Source organism: Mesocricetus auratus, unplaced genomic scaffold (assembly GCF_017639785.1).
Source record: "Mesocricetus auratus isolate SY011 unplaced genomic scaffold, BCM_Maur_2.0 Super-Scaffold_6731, whole genome shotgun sequence".
Classification (NCBI taxonomy): Eukaryota; Metazoa; Chordata; class Mammalia; order Rodentia; family Cricetidae; genus Mesocricetus; species Mesocricetus auratus.
This window is the reverse complement of record NW_024429185.1, coordinates 12,966,799-12,975,060: the sequence shown is the minus strand read 5'-3', so window position 1 is coordinate 12,975,060 and position 8,262 is coordinate 12,966,799. Positions and strand designations below refer to the sequence as shown.

Below are 8,262 nucleotides of genomic sequence, written 5' to 3'. Positions count from 1 at the left end.
CTAATGATAGACATCCATCTAAACATCATAATGATTTTGTTTCTGGTACTGAATACAGTTCAGTCCTCTGTGTCATGTGGGGCTGATCAAAAGCTGCCTGGGACTGAGTCCTTCCTGCTACACATATGACTGGTTTTGCCATTCCCTATTTTTGTCTACATGGTTTGTTTCATGGATGGGGAGCAACTACAGTGAACTGGACTTCTATGAATATCTTATCTGAACAATAAAAGATTTTAAAATGAATTCTGCTGGGTAGCAGTTTAATTTTTATGGCAGTTAATAATATTTTATGGTACATTAGACTACTTCATAATGTGAGAAAACATAATAAACACCTGCAAATTAAAAGGAAATTAAAAAATAGTAAAATGTGAATGAAGCTACCACATAGATACAACCAGTTTTTAAAAATTTCACCTCACTCGTGTACAAAATAATTAGAATTCTTTTCCAAGTTAGTTAAATGTAACCATAAAGAAGTAAACATGAATGGTATCAACATTCTTATGACAAGGAAAAAATATGAAGTCAGAAAACATGCAAAGAAACTGAAACTTTGAAGTTCCTTTTTCTTACCTTGGTCTGGAAAGGACACATAGAAGAACAAGGCTGACAGTTTTCACCCTGTGGCCCTAATAGTCTGCATTAGGAGAAAGGACTCACAAATAACAGGGCACAAAACTCTATGAAAGTTCTACGTTTCTATGTTACAGAATTTCAGAACAGTAATTAAACTTCTAACCAACAAGGAGGTTACAGCCCAGTGTTAGAAACTGGCCCTTTATTTTTAATTTGCAGGGTTACATGAAACCATTTTTATCCAAGTATATAAAGAATTCTGAGTGCATTCCCGATACCACTTTTATCTACTTTATCACTGCAGCCTGCTCATACTTGCCCTATTCATCCAGAAGACTCCAAGTCAGCAAACCACCGGGATACTTCCACATCAAAATTTACTGAAGCACTACTCACAACAGTTAAACTATGGAACCAACCTATGTAGCTAACACCAGAGGAATAGATAAATAAAATGTGTTAAGTTCATATTGTGGGATTGTTCAGCCATAAAGGAATAATCTCGGCATACACAAATTTAGGGTACCATATAAACACCCTCAAGGACAGAAACCATGTGATCATCACACTAGATGCAGAGAAGGCCTTTGACAAACTCTAACATCCATTCAAGATAAAGGTCCTGTGGAATCGAGAGATGTGGAGGACAACTTTTAATATAATAAAGGCCATACAAAAAGCCCACAGCCAATACAATGCTGAATGGAAAAAAACACCAAAACATTTCTACTAAAATCAAAAACAAGACAAGGATGGTGACTCTCTCCATGCCTGTTAAGCATAGTATTTGAAATCTTCACTAGAGCACTAAGACAGCTGAAGGAGATCAAGGGAATATAGGAAAGTATACTTATTTGCAGATGATATGATAATATATATGAGACCCCATAGACTCCACTAGAAAACTCCTACAGCTGATAAACCCAAAAATGGTATCAGAAGACGGGATGATTTCCCATGCTTATGAATTGGTAGAATAAATATTTTTAAAATTCCCATCCTGCCAAAACTAATTTACAAGTTAAATATAATCCACATCACAATTCCAAAGCTTTTTTTCAAAGAAATTGAAAAAATAATCCTAAACTTCATCTATAAACACAAAGAAAGGATAATAAAAAATCATGGCAAACAATAAAAGAACTATTGATGATACTTCTGTCCATGATTTTAAGTTATACTGCAGACCCTTAGCAATAAAAACAGTATGGTACTGGTATAAAAATACTTGGATCAATGGAATATAGTTGAAGATATGAACCTAAATCCATCCCATGAATGGTACTAGTCAAACTGGATAACTGCACATAGAAGACTAAGTTTAGCTTCATGTCTACCACCCTGCCCTAGGAATCCAGGGGAGAATGTGTGTAGAAGGCGTGGAGGGCAGATATGGTAAAACTACATTGTATGCAATTATCAAACTATCAAAGAATTGATAAAAATATTATTTAAAAATTTTGTATAGAAACTTTAGCAGACTTATCCACATGTCCACACAGCACAATATATATGAGCAAATCCCACCACAATATCACCAGAAACCCAATATGTGGTGATATGTTGCTTGAACAAATAAACCCTGTCTGAAAGTCAGGGAGAAGGAGCAAGCCACAGCCACACCTTACCTCTTTAGTGTCTCAGTAGACAAGAAAGCAAGTTCCTGTTCCTGCCTGCTTGTATCCTCTCTCCACCCAGCCATCTCACTTCCTGTCTGTCTGTCCACACCTCCAGATCTCTATGGTTAGCTAGTGGCAAGCTTAGTTCTCTGACCTTCAGACAGGCTTTATTTGTACAAGCAACATATCACCACACCACGTATCCCCATTTTTGTCTAAAATTTTTAGAAAGGTTATAAATAATATAAGAAAAACTATATACATTAAGTACAATAATTACATACAATATACACAGGCAATACCTACATAACAATTTCTAGCCCATAAGCACTTGATAAATTCAGAGAAAATAGTCCATTGTCTATTCTTTCTTGATGAGTCCAAAGTCTTATACCTAGATTACTTTCTGTTCTAACTTGCATTATCAAATTATCTTTTAATGTCTTCCTCTATATCTGACTCTGGGTTTTTATTATTCAGACCAATTAAGAACTCCATTCATACCAATAAATAATGGCACATGAGGAACAGTCTTTACCTCTGTGACTGTGCCTGGATTGGCCAGACAGTATCCCCAGAGAAGTGGAGACGTAAAAAATGAAAATGGTGTTACAGGTGAGGAAAGGACACGGAGATGTACTTTGTGGAAAAAGGATACCTTCTCTGAGTAACAAACAGGCTCTTGCAGACAGTGGTCTGACAGAGAAACTCATGTTTCTGGGAAAGAAAAACAAGAAGATTTAACCAGGAATGGGGAAATCAAAGAACAAGAGAAAAGGCAATAGGCTTCAGGCCTGAGTGATGAGATAGGAATCTATATTGCCTTGAGAATTGGAGCTTTGTAGGCAAATTAATTTTGAGTTATTTGGGGGGGGTAACTTTTTAAATACATTTATTTATTATTTACTTATTTTACATCCCAATCGTAGTTTCCCATCTCATCTCTTCCCAGTTCCTCCACTCAACACCACACTTTCTATTTCTACCCCTTAATCCACTCCTCATCCATTTCTGTTTGGGAAAGGACAAGTCTCCCATGAGCATTAACAAAACATGGCTTATCAAGTTGCAGAAAAACTGAGCACCTCCTCATGTAATAGGGTTGGGCAAGGTAATCCATTATGAAGAGTAGGGCCCCAAAAGCCTGTAAAAGAGTCCTAGGCAGTCCCTGTCCCCATTGTTAGGAGTCAGGTACACAAGCATAAAATATATGCAGAGAGCCTAGGTCAGGCCCACACAGGCTCCCTGGTTGTCAGTTCAGTCTCTGTGAGCCGAGTTTAACTTCACAAACACACAAGCCTCTGACCATGATATAAAACACCCCAAATAAAAACTTAGTGCATTTGACTGACATGATTCATGACTATGTGGATTTCAAAGCCAAATGGGCACCAGCTATGAAATCAGAGCATGTAGGTGCCAGCAAGAAGGGTGTATGCTATTCTTGCAGTGTTATTAAAATCCTTAATAACCAGCATGTTTTCATTATATAAGTATTTATCCCAAATTAGCATGCTCAGGAGTAGGACTGTGTTTCAGTTTCTTTTGCCTCTATAATAACAATACCAAAATCACTTCCTTAAAACTTGAAACTTTTCCATAGTAGATTTGGTATAAGTAAGAGAATAGGATTTCTAAATATACTCAATGTAGTATTCATCATGAAAAAAAAAACATGTTTCTCATAACACCTGCATATTGGGGCCAAACTTGTGCATTTTTAAAATCTTAATCCAGGTGGTGTACTTAGGGGTATTATTATTATTATTATTGTTATTATTATTATTATTAGTGGTGGTGGTATTTCTTCCAGTGTTTTTCATTTTTGTGAACATGTGCCCAAATTTCTACCCTTGAAACATCCTCAGAACTCTTTGCATTTCAATGGCCTCAATGAGACCATCATTCTAGTTCACATAGGAGGCCTCCCTCATTTCCCTCCAGACTCATTCCAGATCATGTTAGTGTTAACCAAACTCAGTATATAAATGATACAAACATAGGTTTGTGGACAGAGTGCAAAAGTGTACAAAAACATCAGAAAATGAATGATTGCATTTGATATTTTTTTAAAAAGCCTTGACAGGCCAGGTTGTGGTGGGAACCCCTTTAATTCCAGCACTCAAGGAACAGAGGGAGATGGATCTCTGTTAGTTCGAGACCAGCCTGGTCCACAAAGTGAGTTCCAGGCAAGCCAACGATGTTAAACAGAGAAACCCCATTTCAAAATAGAAAAGAAAGTCTTGACAGATGCAGAAGAGATGAAACCACACTTCAATCAGAGATGGGTTTTATCACAGTACCAACTGTTGTTTTATAGCCACATCCCAAGTCAATCCTCCCATGAGCCCCCATCGGTCACTTTTGAGGTAGATGCCGAGGGCTTGAAGAAGAGGTGGTAAATCCCAAAGTTGTTTTCAATCCCTTCAAATGTTGCAATTTCCAATTAATAGCCCCCAGTGTGATCAGGATTGGGAGCCAGCAGACTAATCCAGAATTTTTAGGAAAGGGCTTATATCCTACAGGCTTTACACCTCCAAAACTAATGTGCAACATTGCTGCAGCAATGCATAAGTCAGCAAGGTGACACCAAACTTGGGCAAGGATCAGAACCCATGAGCACCAGCTCCTTTCCACAGTTTTGAAGCCTTCTACCCATAGTATCTTCCCATGAATCAGTCCATAACAACAATTTAAGTGGTTTGGCCATTCTGTGCAGCCACCTAAAATCTAGATTTGATAACATCAGCAGGGATCACTAAAAGATGCTGCAGGCATACCAGCAGTAGCAGCAGCTATAATCAGGCTTCCTGGGATGATCTGTCCATCTTCATTTGCAAAGGATGCCTTCACATAGTCATAGGACAGGAAGTAAATGGCCAAGACATGAATGTCCCACAGAAAGCAGGTGTTGGCTCCCTTGTGGATGCCAAAGATACCCAGATCTCACGCCACAAAAGCACTGACTCTGAGCCCAGTAGTGATCTCTCTAGCCACTTGCAAGCAAATCTTGACAATTTCTAAAGGATTTGTGGGAATACCCTGAGAACCTCTTGCAAAAATCTCTGCTGCAAGTGGACTGAGCCATCGTCATGCATGTATTGACCACTCACAAAATCATTCACTGTAAGTTTTATGGCCTTCTCCAGAATGACTCCCAGTAACTGTGGCAGCAAACCTCCATATAGTACAAAGAAGTCTTCGCAGTGGCGCATTTTCTGAAGACAGTCACAGCTGTTTTTATTCAAGTGCTCTCCCACAAAGGAGCCAATCGATCGTTGATTCTGTGTTCGACTCTTTACGAGATCAAGTCTTTACAGGATTCCAGTCTTTCCAAGACAAATAGCAAGGGCTCTAACACCTCTTGCAACAGGTCTAAGACCAAACCTGCGGGCTGAGTCTGCAAGCTGTAGAAATGGCCAAGCTGCATCGCCCAAGGCTGTCTACTGCCTCTGGACCGCAAACAAGTTGAAGAGCAGAGTTCCTTCTTCAAGAGAAGCAATGTGCTCAATTTCTGCTTGGGTCATGTATTCCCTTGGCTCATATAAATCTGCTAACTAAAACAAGATGTCAGCTTCCAAGGGTGTAGTCACCTACTCCTCAGTCACCTCACATCTCTCCTGCTTGCCAGCCAGGGAGAGTGATGTAGATCTTTCCAGTTATTTCCATATTTCTAAGTAGCAAATTAAATGCATTAAATTAGGAAAAACTAACTACATGGGATTCAGAGGCTTGAGACATTCTTCAACAAAAGGTGTCAGGATATATGTGGGTAGATGGTGACCATAATGTCTCCAAAGTGTCTCTTCCAGTCTGGACATTGCCTCATTGGACAAAGGCTATTTCACATGTTCTAACTGTATTCCAAGAAAAAACTGAGTGAATTCTGCAAATGCAAGGTGTCTTTTTCTTTCTTTTCCAAAATATAGTCACACAAATTCTGAATCCCAGTGAAACAGACCATGTTGATGAACTGTAGTCTATCCAAAATCTTGCGAAACATCCTCAAAAGTAACCTCTCCTTGGCCAGATTTGTCAGACAACCAGAAGATCACCATAAACAAGACATCCAGGGAACACAGCATCGATCTGTAGAGAACCTCAGAGTCAGCTCAAGACATGCCAAGACCAAGTTCTCGGCGCAAAGGAGTTTTATTTGCCCCAGGGGCACAGAAGGCAGCAATGAGGGACAGGAGATAGAGAAAAGGGGAGAAGGGGTAGGGGAAAGGGAAGAGGGAGGGGGAAAGGGCTATCACTAGACAGAGAAAGGAGACAGAGTTGGTCCATGGGAAAATGGTAAAAGGGAAAATCCTGTGTTAGCATGCAGTGTTTAACTTCAATTGGGAGATACTTTTATGAATGTAACCTAGAGGTTCTTAGCAAAGCAGAGAGAATGGAAGAAAAGGGCAAGGTGTGCCAGAGTTATGCTTGCTGTGCTCGGGCTGGCTAGAGTTCCTTCAGATTCCAATGCTACAGATTCTAGGAAGGATATTAACCCATCTTTGATCTGATTCAACACACCACTTAAAGGTCCCAGTGTTTGGGTTGGGCTGTCTTTCTCCGAAACATTCAGACTCCAGTGAAAACGTCATCTGGAGAAAAAAATTCACCTTCTTTTCAGTGCTTTCATACGTCAAAAATACTGTTCTGAGCTCAGCTAGATCTGTCACCTTGGTAGCTGTCTTGCCTCTGCCTGGGTGTGGGCAACAGAGGGATCTGCTTTTGGGTTCAATCAAACTAGGCACCCCTGCAGCACACTTCTGGTCCCAACAGCGGTTCAGGCAGCAATTCAGCACAGCTTTTGAAATGTACTTTACGTGTATGACTAAGCATAAATGACTTGAAAATAAAAGGTGCCAAGCTGTTCCATTATATTCTGGCTGGCAACATTATGTGGATGAAACCCAAGGTCTGAAGGTGGGAACTAATCTAACTCTGCCTACTCTTTGCATTAATTTGCTTTCTTTTATGCTGTAACGAAATCCCCGACAAGGAACACCTTAAAGAAGAATCGATTGTTCTGGCTAAAGTTTGAGGGGATGCATACAGTCCATCAAGCACAAAAAGGCAAATCAATAGGTAACTATCACAAACACTATGAGCCAGGAAGCAGAGAGCAGACAGGAAATGGAGCAAGGCTGTAAGCCTCAAGGCCCTCCCACAGTGACCCATGTCATCCAATAGATTTTCTCTTAAATGTTCTACACCATCCTGAAACAGTCCTACTCTTACCTGGGAGTCCAAGTGTACCATAATATGAGTGTCAGCAACAGTTCACATTCAAGTGCCAACATCCAGTTAGGAATACAATAACAAATTATTCCCCAGAATCCCCATGGATTTTCCTATGGTATCAGATCTAAAGTCCTCTAGGTTGTCAACTATGGGTATAAAAAGGGGAAATATTTTTATCCCTTTCTTGACTCAAATTTCTCCATTTCCATCATTTTCCCCACCCTGACAGTGACTGCCTGGTTTTAGTAGGTTCAATATCTATGTAATCCAAAGAGAGTCTGGAGTACATTACTGTGCACTTGAGGAAAACACCAACTGTGTTCTAATACACCGCAACTAGTTCAGGAATATATGGAGATCTTGAGGTTTTGTTTGTTTTATTTAACACTTGTAATGTCTAATATTAATCGCCAACTTAATAGTGTATATATACAATCTCCTTATAGACACACCTCTGGGTGTGTCTATTAGGGATACCCTAAATAAGATTTAGTGAGGTGGGAATACCCATCTTTAAAAACAAAAGGCTGCACCACACCACAGTCTAGAGTCCAGACTGCCTAAAGAGAAGACAGCTAGCTGAACAAGACCCTTCATGATTTACTGCCTCCTGGTTGAATACGCTGGGTGGATGAGCAGCGATACCAAGCTCCTCCACTCTCAAACTGGGAAGCAAAACTAGGCTCTTCCTTCTTTAAGTTGCTCTGTCCAGGTATTTTGTGACAGCAGTAACGGGAGGAGCTAAGACATCACTCGTTTATGTTGTCATCTCATTTTAATTGAAACCCAGACCCTGAAAGCAACTTTTCCTTATTGATCTAATATG

At 39.8% G+C, this 8,262-nt stretch overlaps 1 pseudogene; it reads right to left on the bottom strand.

The window, feature by feature from the left end:
• Positions 1 to 4,533: 4,533 nt before the first annotated feature.
• Positions 4,534 to 6,793, bottom strand: LOC101823996 (annotated as a pseudogene).
• Positions 6,794 to 8,262: the final 1,469 nt, after the last annotated feature.